Raw genomic sequence first — 19,617 nt, forward strand, 5'->3', positions numbered from 1 at the left:
ATGACTATTTACCCAATAAAACTCAAATATATTACAAACAAACAAAAAAAAAAACAACTGAAAGGCTAGCCTTTAGGAAAAAAAATATATAGACAATTCTTGTTCTTCCTCCTGCTGTGTCAATGCACTAAAATGAGAATTTACTCCTGGATAATTTTCAATATTCAATCTGTATTTTCTAATCAGAAGTCAGAACGGCCTTTAATGTTATTATGTAGAATATCCCAGGGATTAGGCTTTAAAATTCTGCAAAAAGGATCACAGATGTGAACATTTATCATTTTAATTACAATGCTAATTCTATATATACCCCTCATACATGTGTTTGCATATAATTTACTGTTTTACCAGGACCAATTTTCTACAATTTCCATATAAATTCCTACAAACTTCTGTTTTCTTCAAAGCTTCAGGTTAAGAGAAATTGAAGAAGTGGAATGTGTCTGTTATATTAATTCAATACTTGAAACAAGCAGTTATGTGTGGGTCTGGCAAGCAGTAATTGCATTTTTAGGGTGCTAGGCTTCCCCTAACTATAGTAAAAAAATTATCTTTTGGGATTACAGAAACTTGCAGTACATTATTTTCAATTGTTTAAGTTTATAGGTTTTAGAAATTGGTTCTTTGTTGTTGAAGCTTTTATATTAAAACTTGAAAAAAAAATCAATGCAGTATATAGTTTGCTTTCTATGTTTTATCTCCCAGTGTGAACGGTTAAACCATTGTAGCTTCTGGATTGCCTAATGTACTTTTGAAGTTTTTATACTACAAACATTTTTGATTTGAGTTTCATGTTGTATACTAAAGGGTTTAAGAAGTGGAATTTTCATCACTTCAAAACTCTCTTTAAACAAAGTATACATCGTTTATGTATGTGTTTCTTGATGTATGATCTGATGAGATGAACATGACATTAGAACATCAGACTGGAGCTTTGCAAATGTTGCCCAGATCTACAGCTACAGTAAAATATATGATGAATTCCTATTTCACTTAGTCTATATGGAAAGGGTATATAAAACAGAATTCAATTCACCTATTCACTTTGTTTTACCAGAATTACCTCAATACAGTACAAAAATATTGCATATTTTATTTATGCCTAATAATAGGCACATGGAGCTCCTGTGCAAACAATTTTACAGGCACTTTGAGACTTATTTTTATCAGAAAAATAAAGAAAGCTGTGTGCTTTCTTTGAAACATAAATACTATAGGTGGCAATGCTAATTACCAAGTACCAGGATTTTCCACTGACTGGCATCACCAGGTAATTTCAAGCAATGCAAAGATCCCAACAGAAAAATAGCACTGTGTTTTGGAAAATATGCTTAAAAAACTTTTGCTGAAACTTTAATAACACCTTACATAGACAGGGCTGTCAATAAACATCTTGCTGCTTAAGGCATACCTGAATAATAATTTCCTTTTCAAAAATCTGCTTCCCTTGTGTAATGATTGTAGAAACACTATTACTAAGATGTACTATTAGAGGAAGCATTGTGTCTGCTTTTTGTTCACTGTTACTTTTTAAACTGTATAGACCGAGGTTGGATAATGGCTGAATAGATAGCAGCTTCCATCTCTTTAATTGACATCATTGGTCAAATTTCACTGTCTGTGTCGGCACGGCCCCTCGCCATCACATACCAATGTCCTTTTTTTATTGTAAAATTTTAATATTTATTGTTTAAAAACTTTACATGAAGGTGTATTGTTTTGTTTTTTTCTCTTTGCTTCCAGCTATAGTTGTAAAATATTGTAAAAATTGTAAAATATATAATATTGTAAAATATATAAAATTGTAAACTGCAGAATTAGGATGCTGGGTACAACTAAAAACTTAAAGCAGCCCAGGGAAGCTTCTGTGGTTAGCCAAATCCCCTGCACTTGAGGGCTAAGTTCAATTATTATTCTATCGTCTAGAAGTAAAGACATAGAAGATTTCTCTGGAAATAGCAGTTTAGAACAATCCACTAGCTGAATGACAGACTGGATAAAATGTATCATTGTAGTTTCCATATGTAGCCATAGAACATGTGCAGTTCCATGCTCTTCAGGGTGGCACATATGACTAGCTGGCCTGGTGGTCTGTCACAGTGTCCTTACAGATGGGCATTTCCATAGTTGGTTGCCTGCCAATGTCTTCAGCATGTCTTTATTCTCTCTGTGGCACTCTGTGGAAACTGCAAAATTCTTGGTGACCATCTTTATTGAGGGACACTGTCCTTATTTCAGTTCAGGAGGCCAAAGAGAAAGAAGCAGTCTGGTATGATTTACCAAGCTCATGACTAAAGCTGAAGGCTACCTCTAATGAGACTAAAGATGTTGCCAACATAAGTCCACAGCATTGCAAGCTTCTTTTGCAAATAAATCACCATTTTTACTGTAAGCCACTTTGCTGCTGATTGTTGTCAGTTATGGGACAAGGCTCTGTTCCACCTTTGGAACCAAAAGTATGTCTGTAGATTGAACCGAACTGCTCTATCGCATTGTGGTATATTTGTCAGTGGTGTCATGTCAAATATATTGGGCCTGATTTATTACAGCTCTCCAAGTCTGGGGAGGATACACTTTTATCAGTGAACCTGGTTAATCCAGCAAACCTGGAAAGGATCTGGTCCAGGATTGAAAAAATGTTTTAACAAATAGCAAATGCTTTTTAAGAAATCTATTCCAGGTTTGCTGTGCTGTCACAGCACCCACCCCTTTTGTTTGCTGTTGCTTAATTGTGTAAATAATTTCTTTGTTTGCATTAAAATTTGCCATCTCTTTGTACTATTTTTTTCAGTTGTGCCTAGTGTTCCACTTCTACACATGGCAATATACCCAGTAGGTGATAGTCTACAAGCAAAGCTCAATGAACAAAGATAAATTGATTTTACAGTAATTATAACAATGGGTATGGGTTTGATACCTTTAGTGACCCTTATCAGTGTTCCCAATGTTCCTCAAAATCGCTAATGTTCCTCAAAGCTCGTCAACATGTTTGTCATCTGAATGCTTATTGTAGAAGTAATTAATAATTATCACCGATGACAGTTGAATGCATTTGAAAATTTATCAGCTAGTAAATGTCTTTGATAACAGTTCACTATCAGGATTTTAGCAGCCCTGTCACATTTAGTTAAGCAGGTACTTTGCATTGTCTGTATGACAGAACTACAGTTCATGTACTTAAGTAGAATCTGTAATGACTGTAGCAGGATTGTATTTTTAGTTTTAAAAGCTATATGTTTTTAAATTGATATTTATTACATATTTTTGTACTATTTATACAAAGGGTATGGTTTAGCGGCATTTGCTGAAGTGCACACATAGCAATAACACTTTTGAAAGAAAGCAGAACTGTTTAACGTTAGGAAATCAATGCTATTGAGAGCAGTCTCCAAACAGCAGTTGGGATGGAGAGGGGAGTCTTTGCTATGTCTCACTGAGTTGTGCCTGTAAAACTGTACGTTGGCTATTCATCATTTAAGTTTGCACAAAAATATTAGGTTTAAATAGATATTCAAAGTTTCCCTGGGACTTTTGTCCTATCTTCAAGGTGAAACTGCTCCACCTCTTTCAAGTTAGATGGATTTTGTTGGTTTACAGAAATATTAGAGTCATAATTAGAGTCATTAGATTCCTAATAAGATTGAGATCTAGGCTTTGACCATATCATTTCAATATATTTCAATGTTTCCCTTCAAACCTATCCAGTTTTAGCAGTATTTTTAGGATAATTGTCTTGGAGGAACCTTCATGCCAGTCCAATCTCTGGCAGCCTGAAATGACAATAGGTTTTCCTTTAGGAATTTACCTGTACTTAGTTCCATCCATCTTTCCTTCAAGACAGACAAGTTTTGTTCTACCCATATATGAAAAACATCCCAAAAAGTATGATGCTTCACTATAGGTATAGTGTTCTGGGGTATGCTGAGCATATGACATTTCTGATGGCCCAAAAGTTACAGTTTAGTTTTTGGGGAGTCAGCCACATGCACTATGGTAAACTTTACTTGTGTTTTCTTGTTTTTTCCTTTAAGCAATTGCCTATTTTATCCACTCTTCCATAAAGCCCTACTCTGTGGAGTGCACTTAAAGTGCTCCTCCGGACAGGTACTTTCTCCTGGCTTGTGGATCTTTGGAGTGTTTTGTACCTGGTGCCTTTATTGTATTTCTGATGTATGCCTTGCATGAGCATCAGTAAAATATTTGTAAAAAATATATATTTACATATATTTTTATGTAGAGCCCCTTTGGTGTCAGGTCCCTTTAAAGTGGGGTTTGAATAGATTTAGGACATCTAGAATTAGCTCTGGACTCTGATCGTCCCTTGAGAGTGATAGCTGGCCACTTCCTGTTGGTAGGGAGAAACACGGTTCTAGTGAGGTGGGAGACTTTTTCCCTAGCTGTGTTTTTCTGTTGGCCAATGGTAGGTTAGGTTTGGGAGTGAGTTTTACTATTACATTGATAAATATCTGGACAATCAGGTGTAGATCCATCCCCACCTCGAGAATGAAACCAGAGAACCAGGTACATTTGGGGCCAGCTGCCCCTGGGGTCACCATTGGCCCAGCTTAACTAGAGGCCTGAATATTGGAAAACTGTGAAGGAAGAGAGAGAGATCCTCAATGTTTTAAAGTTTGTCAGACAATGAGAAGAAGCTGCGGGAGGAGGGACTGTCCTGAGTACTGAAGCTGTGGCCTGAGTTAGACCATGAAAGATGGTGATAATCAGATTGGGAGCTGCAATTTTCTGATACTTTGCCTCCTCTAAGCCTTTCTCCTAGTTTGTCAATAAATCCCTGAGAGATTCATTTGCACCACATCAGAAGAGAACCCAAGAGAATGTGTCATCTTCTCAAAGGTTGCCAAATTTTTTCTTCGTATATGTATACAAACAAATATGTTTAATGCTTGAATATATGCATTTTTGGGAAACATTTCCCTTGTGTGGCTGAGTGTATCCCTGTGATCCTTCATACTTAGATCACTGGTATTTAGTGCTTAACTTATGGATTCAATAACCACATAATTATAGTCATTAACATAGTACTTTATGCAACTCTATATCTTTTCCACAGAATGCTCGTATTTTGCGTTAAGCACATAGTTTGGAAAAATACATATCTTATGCTTTGTTGAACACTACAGATATTATTTTATTAAAAAGCAATATACACCTTAGAAATATTTTTTCTCTCTTCAAGCTGAATACAAAACAGGCTTATAAAAGTAATAAAAGCGAACACTAGCTAGGTTCATAAATGCTAAATATACTATTTTTACTTGATAAAATGCAGTATTAGATTGAAAACTCATGTTTTTGTAATATATATGTAATATAACCAGTGTATATTTTGTAAATAATAAGATTGTTGGAGTTAAAATTGAAACTGAAACGCAATGAAAGTCAGCACATTTGCAAAACACACTGTACCAAGCTGTAAAATAAAGACAATTGTTTGCAATAAAAATCCTCTAGATTATTGCATTTCTACCTATGTGCATGTGAGCATGAGCAATGTTTTCTGCTAGAAAAATGACATTTTGCTGAAAATGAGTTATTACTTGGCTTGCAGCAAAACATCTTGCTAATGCTTTCACATTTTAGTTCTGCATCCAACCTATTGTCAAATTCACACTACAATACAGAACAAAATGCACAATATCAATATTATATAAATAAAACACATACATGCTAGTCAGCGATTATTGTTGTATTGAATCACTGGAAATGTGTTTATACACTGCTACTATTTTATACATTTGGGCATATTGTTTGAATGCTTGGCTTGAATGCTTAGTGTAATGTTTTTCTTTTCATTTGAAAAACGCAGAATGCAGAATCCTGAACTATGATAAAACACAGATTATATACTGAATTAGGTAAAATCAGTACAAATCTTACATGATGTAAATGTTTAATGCTATTAGGCAATTTGACAAGTACTACTGTATATAAAGTTCAATATTTTAAAATATAAAAATGATCAAATATACTCAAAGGTGACTATTGTGTTCTAATTTGCCATAATACCAACATCCCGTAGTTTCTTGCTCAGGGGAGTCCAATTTGTTTCCATTAGTGTACACATATGATAACATAGAATAGACTGATAGAACCTTACAGCAAAGCAATGACTATCAGCATGTTTCTGCTCCTTCACTGTATTTCACATATCAATCTTCACATATCAATCAAGTTATGTTGCTGCTGCTGCACTGCAGGTTAGGAAACTGGTAATGTTGTCTTGAAAATATGCCTGGATTTCAAGACTGGTTGTTCAGAATTAAAAATCTATTGGAGGATAAATACAGTTTCCATTCTTCAGTTTCATCCAATTCATTGGACTTTATAATCAAGTGAAATACTGGTAGCATTAAAGCTTGATCATTAACTCATTCCTCCCCAATTTCAATAAACCTATTACTAAAATATACTGCTTCCAAATTGAAAGGAAAAAGACAAGAAGAGGTAGCCAAGTTTAAACACTACATGGACATGCCAGAACTCTACCCAGTAAGAGCACCCAGCATTCAGGAAAAGTCAAGCGGCACTGAAAGTTGCTGCAGATTGTCTAGAATCTTTTACACTGGGGACCGCAATTTTTGTTGAGTTAGATCTTACATTTGTTTGTACTACTTTTTGGGTAGTGAATCCAGAAATGACCCCAGATTTTTGCTATCACATCTAGTTTTTACAATACAGGGTATTTTTGTCAAAACATACAAATTTTACATACAATGAAAAAATTATGAAATAATAACCGTTTTAAATTTATTTTGTTCATACAAAGGATTTATTGTTACTCTCTGACATTTTTCTTACAGTAAAACATTTGAAATTGAATCTGGTAAGCGGTTAAGGTAAAAACTTATGCTTATGGCTTTTCCTGGAGTGTTTAGTGTTAGGACAATCCCGCTGGATGCTCCAACAATAGTCAGCCATCATATGTACATCCCATCTACTCTGATACCGTCCTTCCATGCCCTTCAAATCTTGGTGGAATCGTTCTACTTGCTCATCACTGACTTCACCAAGGTTTTCAAGGAAGTTAGAAAGATGGTTATGCAGAAAATGCACCTTGATGCTCATGTTGCAACCAAGCATTTTGTAGCTCTCCAAGAGTTTCTGGACAATTTCTGTGTAATTATTTGCTCGTGTGTTTCAAAGAAAGTCCTTGACAATGGCTTTGAATAATACCCAAGCATTCTTTTCGACTTCTGGCATTGTCCCAATGAAATGTTCATCTTTGATGAGCTGCCGAATCTGTGGACCATCAAACACACCGGCCTTTATTTTTTCAAATGACAGGCTAGGAAATGCCAAAATGAGGTACTTGAAACAGTTTTCTTCAGTTGGCAAGGCTTTAACGAACTGCTTCATCTGACCCAGTTTCATGTGAAGGGGTGAGAATATAATATTTCTTCTATCAACAAGTGTCTCATGTAGAATGTTTGGATCATATGGTTTTAGGGCAGATCTTGGAGGCAAATTCTTTCCACCCAATGCCTCTCATGAGCTCTGCTGTCCCACATGCACAGATAACAGGGTTCTTGGTGTATCTGTGTTGCTGACCAAGAAGGAAGCATACCATTTTAAGGTCAACAACTCTTGTCTGCTTGTCTTGTTTATTCTTAACAAAGAGAAATGGCCAATTTTGACAGACCCAAATATATTGCCATTGTGAAGGAGGACATGCTTTAAGTTCTGCTTTGAGCTATCAATGAATAGTCGCCATTCAGTTGAGTTATAGATTGGAATTCACAATTTTTCCATTAAACCATGTATGGTATGGCAATACACAAAGCCACTGTCAGTTCTAAAGTACTGCAGAAATGCAATTTCTCTGGTTCAGTACCAGTAGTAAAAGTATAGTGGAAAGTACAATACCTTCGTTCCTTTTTCAAGTAAGTTTTTCTCACACAGTCTTGATAGGAGTTCTAAAGTTTTCTTCGATAGTCCCAAATCACGTGCCAAGTCACTCAACTCATGCTGATCAAATCCCTTACCAACAGAGTCCTCTTCAATTTCAAACTCTTCATCATTGTAGTCATCTAGTTCATCACCATAATCATGCTTTTCAAGAGAGGGTAGTGTAACGAAAACCGGCACTGGGATTTCATCTGAACGAGCCACTGGGCGTATAGCCGATGGTAGACTAGGATTCTCTATGTTACATTTATTTTTCTTGTTATATCCTGAAGATTTCACTATACAAAAGTAACAGTAATTGAAATGATCTACTGGCTCTCGCCAAACCCTAGGTATACCAAATGGCATCTTATCACATGTTCACTTTTTCCACATCCATAAACCCTCAACACAATGTTTGCACACCTTATGAGGGGCCCACGACTTATCTTGATCACCAAGTTTAACTTTCAAATATACTAAATAGGCTTGCTCTACAAATGTGCTGATGTTCGCCCTTTGACTGGGAATGGTGAAACTGACACAAATATAACAAAATGAATCAGGGTTGTTTCAGCACTTATGACAAGAAACAGCAGAGACAGACATGATCTAAAAGAAAGGAAATACGTGTGTTAGAAAGATAAATTTTGCTTATTCACTACGTAGAGCACCGTACAACCTCTGACTACACTGTCTTGCGTGTAATGAATAGTCTATACAAATCCATGCTACAGTAATCGCCTTATTATAAGCGGTAGAGAAAAGACCTGATGTGATAGATAAAAACTAACCTATTTTAGTGTAAATAAGCTTAAAAAAGTCAACAAAAAAATTTGTTCGAAATTGTTTCCCAGTGTTATCTATGTTTATAGTGATTTAGAGGGGAATGTTTACACTCAAGTGCATGCTTTTCATTACTTTTTTACTTTTTTTTTACTTTACTTTTTCTTAAAAGTTTTTGTTTAAAATGCATCGACATATACAAAATAAAGGAAAATTTGTTGTTCACATAACAAAGCAGTGAACAGATTATCATCTTTTTAGATATCAAGTATATAAAGTGATAGTGACACAAAGTTTTGCTAAATACACATTTCCTACCTGGATCCTGCCAATCAAACTTTTTTTCATATATAGAAAGAGCACAAAGAATTTTAAAGTACAATAAAAATACAAAGGGAAAATTGGGTTTGTTTAATAAAGTATAACATATATATAAGGCTTTTGTGTAAGTATTAATTGAAGGTCAACATTCAATATGAATATTTTATGAAATGTACTTTTCACTCAAGGAAAGCTATTGGTGAAATGCTCACTTCCTAATACATATGATTGTTTTTCCATATACTTTCTAAATCATTTGTTTAAAAGTAGTTAAATTGCCTTGAAACGGGAATGTATATGGCCAGGTCACCACTGCAGTGACACTTTGAAATTGTTCTGAAGTTTTCACAAGCCATTTGGCTACTTGTCCTACCATAACAAGAAGCAAGAAGGAGAAATAACATGATTAAAGCTTGCAAATAAAATAACTTCAGTGCTGGACAAATTGAATATTGCTTTAGATCTTCATTCAAACTGTGCCTACAGAGAAAGATATGTGAACAAGTGCAATGTAAAAAAAAACATATTTGCCATATGTATTCATTAAATAGGAATCAAGTGTTGAAAATTTGCACAAAAATATGATTTACTAATGTCATCACATAGGGCATGGTAGGCCTGTGGATCATGTATAAGCCCCCTGGACATATCGTGAATGAGCCTCCACATTGTTACAGGAAATCGCCTGAAAAACGACTCCTCCCACTGAAGTGTGACATATTTGACAGATGTTAAAATTAGGATCCACCCAACGGAACCTCTGACCGGAGTCGGGAGGGAGGGCTGGTTTACAACAATACGACAACTAACAATGTAAACATATGTGGAGACAATAAATAAATGTATTAGATTAACATTGAACTTTAACTTTAAGATTAACACAAACAGAAGCCAGCATATGAGGCAACATAAACTTCAGACATTTCCTTTTTTAAAAAGAACACATAAAAAACAACAACAAATGTTTCTAAAAATGGTTAAAAACTAATATATTCATTTAAACCAGAATATTTATGTGACTTTAATTTGTACTGGCAGTTGGAGTGTTTCTGCGGAATATTCTGGTCTTCAGGGATAAAGGGGCAGCTCTCGGGATCACATCACTCAGACCAAGAAGTGACCAGCGGACATGATTCCTGAACAGACCTGTTGCTGGCTGCAGAGGAGTGCAAAGTGGGTGACAGGAACATGGGCACAGATCATCTGGTCTGGCGGGGATTAGGGACAATCGCCATCTCCATCTGTCTTTTTAGCCACATACTCTTTTTTTTTTTCATTGTTGTTGCCATTTTTGGGTGTTTCACATATGCTATAAGCACACCAGCTGTTAGTAATGAAAATCCTGTTCCAAGTGTGAAACTCCCCGTGTTAAGCCATGTTTGCTCTTTTAGGCCACAAGCTTTCTCGGCTACCTTGGCTATGTCTTCTTGAACTACACACAAGGCCACCTGATCTCCAAACTTGTAATCAAGGCCTTCAATTCAGAATCAGTAAGCAAGGCCCTAAAATTAGAATCCCTAGTGATGCTCATATACTGCTATGCCAGTGGAAGAATAGGAGCAGGATTGATAGTGTCAGGTTCATTGCACTGGGGTCCAGTAGAGTAGATGGGAGGCTCCATGTCAATTGGGATTTTGTCACAAAAGATGCACTCCGCTCTGTATTGAGGAATCTTGGATATTAAGGCACCAGTGTCATATTGTTGCAGCCTGCACCACATAATGCTGGTGTTTCCGCTGGATTCCCTGTGCACAACTCATGGCTTGAGACACACTCTGTCTCCTTTATTTGAGTATGAATTTTTTTGGCATAACAGTTTTTTGAGTGCAAACATGAGAGTACCTGCACCTTTCTAAAAATGCATGCCCACATCACCATTTGTAGGCCTACCCTTTGAAAAAATGCTATATATTTAAATTTAAAGAGAATAATGAAGGTCAATTTTTTAGTAACACTATAAGGCTGCTTTTTTGCTTTTTATGTTTTGGAGTATGTTAGCATGGAATTGTATATCATTTAACTTAATATTTCTTTAGTAGCATTATTAGTTTTAGAATTAAAAATAAAATAAAACTACATTCTAAAATTCAGTAAGACCATAAAAGCAGTAAAAACACTTTTTTTTGGCTGCAAAAGAAGCAAACACTATTAGAATGTAAGCATTGAAAACATTTAATCTGTTCTGGATTTAAAACAACTTTGCTCTTTAGGAAGCATCAGCAAGACCCTGGAGCTCTTTAAAACAATGTAGGTCTCATACATGAGATCATTATTAAACTGTGTGGGTGCTGACTGCCAACACAGGAAGCTCAATTTACTGAACTTTAAAAACTATAGCTTGGACTCTTTGAGCTTGCTGGATCAATCAGAGAATGGAAGACTTTGAAGAGAGCTGTTCTATACTGTTTTTAATCTTGTTTAAGCTTAACAGCACAGACGCAGTGCTTACCATATTAATTTTCAGGCTGTGAGCTACAAAGGGGTATATATTTGCTTTTGTTACACAGTACAACACATGTATAATATGATTGCTGAACACAATGCAGAAAAACAAAATTATAATATATATTTTTTTATCATACTGCTAACACTGTTTGTCATGAAGAAAGTGTAAACCTTATTAGAACCTCAGATGATCTTTATACCAATGTTTTTTTTATTTTTAGTAAAAGCTTTATGAATAATAAGTACTCACTGTACAAACTATAGAAATTCATATTGCAGCTGTTAATTAACAACCATCTTACACTATTTTTTACTACCCTTAATGAGCAAAAAATTAAGCTAGCTGGCAGGTACATGGTACTACACATGGTACATCACTGTTCCATGCACAGGATATCATAATATCCTATTATTGGTATCATATAAGTATACAGGTATGCAAATATTATCTAAAATTGCAGACAGAAAAAGAAAAATATTGTCCATACCCTTAAAAGTGACTGTATAGCTAGCCATAGGGACAGGTAAAAAGGGAAGGTACCTGGAGGTGATTTCAGCAGATTTTTTTGCTCCATATATGCCTAAATTTGCTGAACAGGCAGAAGCACACGTTCTGATAAATCTGGATGTCATGTGTCCACACTTGCCAGTTACCACCCAGTTCATTTCTATTGGTCCATCACTAGATTAAGCTACCTCACTGGCAAATAGGAATATGTGGGAAGTTGTATTAGTGGACAAGCTCTTTCTCCATCAGAAATTTCTGAAACCCAATCACAATGACCTTGCATCTGGACATAAAGGGGTCAACAAAATCCACTGTTTATATGTGTATGCACTTTACATCTGATAGAAGGTGTCTTTTTTATTCTTCCAATACTATTGTTAAAGTAATTATGCATTGATTGAGGCATGAAAATGATTTTATTGCAAAATTTGAGCAGTCGGAACTACTACAGTAGATGTCTCCTACATTTTAGAACATTTACATAATTTTAGGGACATTGGGAAGTTATTTTATGTATTTATTTTTTATTTAGGCCAAAGAACAATTTTACTTTGTATAGGCTAATTTTATGTCAATAATTCTCTTCTTTGGCATTTGGATAAATAAATTTAGTTAAAAACGTAGAAGGACCAGATATTCCTTAGTTTTCCAAACTGAAACAACATTCTACTGGCTATAATAAACAAGATCAACTTCCAGGTGGTGACAGTATAAAAGTGAAATTTACCATCGTTAGAAAGCAACCGTAAGATGACACACTCATGAGTTTAAACTACACAAATTAGTGGTATAAACGACATCATTGCAAAAAAGATACTAACAATAAAAAGGGTAAAAATGAAAAACACAAAAAGTATAAGAGAAGAAGTACAGGTAGGGCCTAGGATAACTTAAGTGTAACAAGTGACAAACAGGATGCAATAACAGATTTTTTCTTCATTCCATTATAGTTTATGTATTCACATAGGGAATTCTGAATATTTCATATTCATTTATAAACATGACATTGCCAGTTTGCATCTAATTATTTTAACAACCAGGTGCAGCACTTTGATTTGTGTCATGTCTAAGCTACAGCGTATTAGTTAAACTTTCTGTTTCTGTATAAGGTCTAAATGAGAAAGCAATGCAATATTTCATGTTATTTTCTTCTGATAAGCCCACCATACACGCAATGTCCCCTGGATACAATGATGCCATCAACTCTTATTCTATTTTGTTACCTATAATGGAGAACTTATCTGCAGAACATAACGTACGTCTACATGGTGATGCCAATAAATAGAATATTGAAAAAATGTGTGCGTTCAGCAAAATACAAAGTGGTGATACAATGTAATACATTTGACTTAAAGTAGTGTATTATGTATTTGACAAAATGTTTGTGTTAAGCATATATACAATTGTATGCTGTGTGTATATATATATATATATATATATATATAAATATATATGTTACTCTTTTCACATATTCATGTGAAAAAATATGTACACCCAATGGAAATTATTTTCTTTCTCAACAAAATTCATCCCGAAAACATTATGTCTTTAAGCAGTGCCTACAGATAAAGATATTATACTGAAATAAAAACAGAAGGCAAACTGCCAATCAATTATTTAACAAAAATATCAACAGTTGTAATTGTGTACTGTAAAAAAGTAAGCATAGCCTTGGCTCCTTCAGCTTTTAGCATGACTCCCCACTGGGGTCTGATATAACCACTTCCCTAAGTTTCAATGTTTTATAGGTATCCCTCCATTACCTGCCCACATTCCTGGAACTTTTCTTTTGAATTTAACTATGCCCTAGGTCTTATTTTCAGGGGATGTCTTATTTTTCCATGAAGAAGACTACAGTACACATTTATTGTTGAAGGTCACTCATGATCACTCATAAGTGTCTTATTTTAATTTTTTTTTCAAAAATCGGGGGTGGCTTACTTAATGGGGATGTTTTAAAATCGGGGAAACACGGTATTACCTTCCTATATACTTAGCATACTGTTACTATCCATGATGTTAACTGGTCATAAATCAGCCATAAAGTACCTTCAAAACAATTATTTTTCATCCAATTTGTTTCTTACCTCTAGTAAGCAGTAGTAATAAGTAATAATACAAAATGTAGATTTGCAAGGTTAAACAAACAACAACCAATCAAGCAAATCAAACCAATAGAAATTCTTTCTACAAGAACATGTATGTCTGTGTGTGTTTCCTAGCTCCTCAAGTAACATTCTCCTCTTATTGTTTTTGGTTGAGTTCCACCCCAGGTGGATGTGGGTCCACAACACAAATGCTGACAAATCTAAGATGTTAAAAACACAACAATTGGCTATCTCCTGTTTCATTCACTGACAAGTGTAGGTGGCAGTCAGCTTGTCCAGGTTGCCCACTCCTCCTTTGTTTTTATTGCAATCCAGGATAAGTATGGGCTTTTTATGAGTTCTTGATGACACAGCTGCATCTTTGTGAAAAGTGGACAAAAGTATCACACTCCCGTTTCTTTTTGGACAATATGAAACAACAGTGTTGGTGTCTGTAAATGTAAAATTTGAAGAAAGTGGAGCCCAGCCCTTCACCTGCAAAATTTTGGTTGGCAGCTCAGGTTTATTTTTTCTCATTGTGCCTACCATGGTAAGTTTCCTCCTGAGAAGTTCTTGTCCAAGGTCATAGCTGGTAAAAAAAAATTGTCACATGTGAATTTGTGACTAGTGTTGGTTTTCGAATTTGGGTTGTAATTATATTCGACCTGAATATGGCTGTTCGAATTCAAGTAGGCCCGACCCGAAAAAAAAACAGATTCGACGGCAAAAATTCGGATAAAAAAATTTAGGAAAATGTGAAAAAATAAAAATTATTGTTAAATTAATTTATTGAGTTTTTGTGTTTATTTAACTTTTTTTTTTAACCTGTAGTGCCCCGGGGATTGTAGTGGAACTGCAGAGTTTATCTGCAGTTAAATTCCCAAGGTCACATGACTGTGGGAACTTTGCGGTCACAGCTGTGACTGCAGGCGATCCCCAGGCACTAGAGGTTGAATGGGGACAAGTTTCCCCATTTATCACATCTAGTGCCTTGTGTTCTTGGATAGAGAAACTCTATCCAAGAACACATACTACTAGCAACAGCAATCAGGATTGCTGTTGCAGTCCTATAGTATGTGTTCCTGGATAGATTTTCTTTGGAATGCCACTTGCCACTGGATTTTTATTCTGTATTTGCTTGGCTTTCTGAGTATGTATTGCTGGAAGGGGCTTTTTCCATGGAAAGGGACAAAACGTTTATCTACTGTCACCTAAGGCCCAGGGTGAAACATCAGTGGAAGGAGCTGCACCCACCTCTCCCACACATCCCTGATGGGAGAGGGCTGGCTGTTAGTGTTGAAATCTGTGACTGGGAGCTGACAGTTGGATATTAGTGTGTGTATGATTTCAGTTTTGGCATTTATTATTGTTATATAATCTTATATTATAACCAGGTCGAAACTGACCATAAACAACACAAAGGTCATAATTTTCACCACAGCATTTTATAATTTGTTTTATTTTGTTTACATAGAGGATCCTGACAAAGTAAAAAAAAACTTGATAAGCAAATCTATGTGGTACTTATATTCATTTAAAAAATTAAAATGGGTCGTAAATGACCCTAAGTATATAGGAAGGTTAAAGCTCTCCAAGTCTGGAGAAGATATACTTTCATTGGTGAACCAAGGTCATCCAGCAAACCTTAAATGGATTTGCTTTTTGTCATTTTCTATTTGTTAGCAAATGGTTTTATTCATGGACAAGGATCCATTCCAGGTTTGCTGGATGACCTAGGTTCACCAATGAAACTGCATTGTTCAGTCTTGGAGAGCTTTATTAAATCAGGCCTATTATCTTAAAAGATTAATTTCTCAGTTTTGACTTTTGGACTAATGGCTTTACATTCCCATTAGGAATACTTTTATTTAATGCAGAATTCTAGAATGAATCAATAAATGCCAATTGCCTAGACCTGGAGGCAGCAAAGCTACCCCTAACTTGAACATTTTCATCACCATGCTTGGTATGATGTTCTTCTCCTGAATGCTGTCCAAGGTTTGCACCAAATATGTCTGCTTTTACAGTGGACAAACAACTGACTCAACCATGTTTGACATATCTATCCACAGCACATTGTTACACTGACGTTCACATATATTTTTTTTTAATATTTACTAGACTCATGCATACACAACTTTATTGCCTAGGGAACTCTTTTGACCCTTTTATGATGACACAACACAGTAGCAATAAGAATACCAGTCCTTCATCTTGATATCTGAGGTTTAAATAAAACAGGTTCCACCTACTTTCTGTTACCTGATGGGTTTAAAGTCCAACCACCTGTAACAAGCAGTAAGTCCACAAGTGTCCTTATTTGTTCTAAAGGTAAAGCTGATCACACAGACATCAGAAGTATAACATAACATTTTTAAATACAATAATGTATTTTATTTTCAGCTATTGTAATGTAGGCATTAGCTGTTATTGTTCCATGTTTATTAATATTTCATTATTATCACCCAATCTCACGCCTGTGCAGTGCGAGACTGGGTAACGCAGGCAGAAGAGAAGAGAAACGCAGGAGAAAAAAGAGCTAAGAAGATAGCGTAACCCAGCGCTTTCTCCACGATGGAACACAGGAGGATTCCAGAATTATGCAGGACCTGATCCAGAAAACCTACCTAGGGATCCATTTTGTTACACACATGCAATATGGCCGCCCCTGAGAACTAGCAACATTCATTATATACCTGAAATGCTCAATGACCAAACATGACCTGCAATAAATTATTTAACTTTATCATTTAGCCAGAAAGAAGCAAGTGATAGGCAAGCATAACATGTGTCCGAGGCCGATCCTGGACCAGGCTATAAGTATGTTTAGCCTTAAATCACATTTATTGGTATCACATGTTTAAGAACCAAGTACTTTTGAAATTCTATCAATATTCAGACTCATCAACACAATTCTATTATTTTATTTTATTTTTTTTATTTGTGAATATTACGATATTACAAAGGAAAATGAAATTAACCTTTTTATACTAATAAATATTTTCCTAATGTTTAGTTTGCCTAAAATAGATTATTGATATTTAAACATTAAACTAATTTTATTTTTTTTTAATCTATAGCTTTGCTTAAAGGGCACATTTACATCAGGACGCACTTTTTTGTGTACCAAAACACATTGCAGTGCGCTGTGAATGGGTTTTAACACACCTCAATGCAAAAAAGTTAGCCCATCCTACATTAATAATATATTAGTGCTACATTCTAAAGGCCCACCCAGAGCAATGCCATGGCAATTAGATCACATACATGGTATGAGATCAACAGTTCTGAGAATTAAAAAAAATATATTAATAAAATGTGAAAACAGTATTTTGTAGATGTCAATTGTTATATTACACAAATATTATTGCAAAGCAATGACATTCAGTTAGAATTTAGATCCCCAATAATAGCAGGTACACTTGAGCATGTACTAGACATAAAGATTTATTTTCAGCAGACAGACTCACTATTGGGACAATCAGCTATATGTCTGTAAGCTCTTCTGAGTAATGTCAATATTATTTTCTTTCATTGTTGATAAGATGATAAATTCATAAATATTTTTTGGCTCTGTAATATACAAAATACTTTTTCAGCCTGTGCTGTTACTGAAAATCTACATTTTTTCAGTTATTAGAATAAGAAATCTAAAATAGAACAGATTGTGACATACAAACCATCTAAAAAAACTAAAATTGCATGAAATCCCAATGAGAATTTACTTAGATTTATGTATTAATCTGGATTTGGATATAATGCTATTATTTATTTGTACATCTGTTATACTGCTTTATAAAATGTTTAAAAATCCTAATAATCTTTTTAACTTTTGTGCATTTTAAAACTATTGAGAGAATAAATCCATTACAAGCAATGTACATTTTCATTGACCAAAACATGGCAATAATTACACTGCAGCAAATGTCATAGTTCTTTAATGAATCACTTGTGAGAAGGTTGAAAATAAAGATGGATTAATAAAATAAAATATTAATAGGAAAATAATGTAAATAGGTATTATCAATCATGAAAGTCAATCACATAAATAAATACATATAAAGTCTCATATTAAATGGTAGTTTAGACTGCATAGTAACTGATTAGGATTATTAAATAGTAAAATAGGAATAAGTCAGGGTAACTTGACCCAGGAATATATGTACATGTTTGTTTAGAAAAGAAAATACAAACTCATAGCTGGCACAGGAGATTATATAAAAACTTAGCACATTTTTAGGGGAAATTGCAAGGTAATGAGGGTTATGTCATCCTGGACTTTTGCCTAAGCTCAAAAAAGTATGAAAATATGAAACAAAAAATAATAGTAATACCAAAAATTAAATATTGCATATGTTTAATATATTTTTGAGAAGTACAGAATAAAACCATTTGTGTACATTATTATGCCACAACATTGTGCCGTCTAATACTGTGTAGGTCTTTCTAAGAACACCAAAAGAGCCCTTTTAAGGGTGTCATGTGGTTTCTGGCACTGAAGTGTTAGTAGAAAATGCTTTAGGACTGCGGTCGCCAAGCTTTTCTGAGCTACGGACCACTAAACTTTCAGGCTTCGAAGCGCGCATGATGTGTGTTACTCAAAGGGGAAGAAACTTCCCCCTTAGTGACATCATGATGACACAACCCGCCCACTCTCCAGAGACACAACTCACCACCCTGAGCCTACAATCCATACAGGAGACATGGTCCCCGGGTCTGGCCAGTGTGCCCCCCCCCCAGCAGGGTCCTTCTCCTGACCCTCGGGGTGCACCGTCCAGAGACCACCAAAATTTTCCCACGGACAACCAGACCACCAGTTGGAGACCTCTGCTATAAGACACACTGCTTCCCTGGACCTTCTTCAAATAGAATATCCTGCTGCCATCTTTTGCCCCACATACGGAACATGATTCATCCCACCAGGTCACATTGTTCCATAGCTACTTACAGTACTTCAGTCCTTACATTACATTTGTTGGTGTTTTGGTGTTGGGCATGTGGACAACTTTACTGGTCTTTGACTTTTCAGCCCATGCACAGCAAGTTGCAAAGCATTGTTTGTTCTGACTTACATTGGGTTTTCAGCAATTTCTGCTACAATAGATCCTGTCATAGGGATCGGACCAAATAGGCTAGTCTCCCCTCCTTTAAACACACACCAATAATCCTTGGGTACCCAAGACTGTCACCTTTGTCCTTCCTTGGAGCACTTTTGGTAGAAACAAACAAATGTATACCAAAAGATCCCACAAGACCCACCATTTTACAGATAGTATTACCATCACAATTTGGCCTTTACTAAAGTTGCTTAGATCATTGTGCTTTGCAAGTTTGGGTTTCTTTCTAACGTCAGAAAAGTTTGAGACTTTTTAGATACCTACATACTACAGATCATGTTTAAACAATACAAAAAAATATTACCAATATTTTCTAAAAACAGATATAATATTAACCACTATAATTGGCTTCAAATGAAAATTTGTACAGACTTTAAAGATTACTCTCTGTTCTTGAGTATCAGTATATTCTTTATCAGAAGAACATTCTTAAGAGATTTCAAGACCA

Source organism: Pyxicephalus adspersus, chromosome 5 (genome assembly GCF_032062135.1).
Source record: "Pyxicephalus adspersus chromosome 5, UCB_Pads_2.0, whole genome shotgun sequence".
NCBI classification, from domain to species: Eukaryota; Metazoa; Chordata; class Amphibia; order Anura; family Pyxicephalidae; genus Pyxicephalus; species Pyxicephalus adspersus.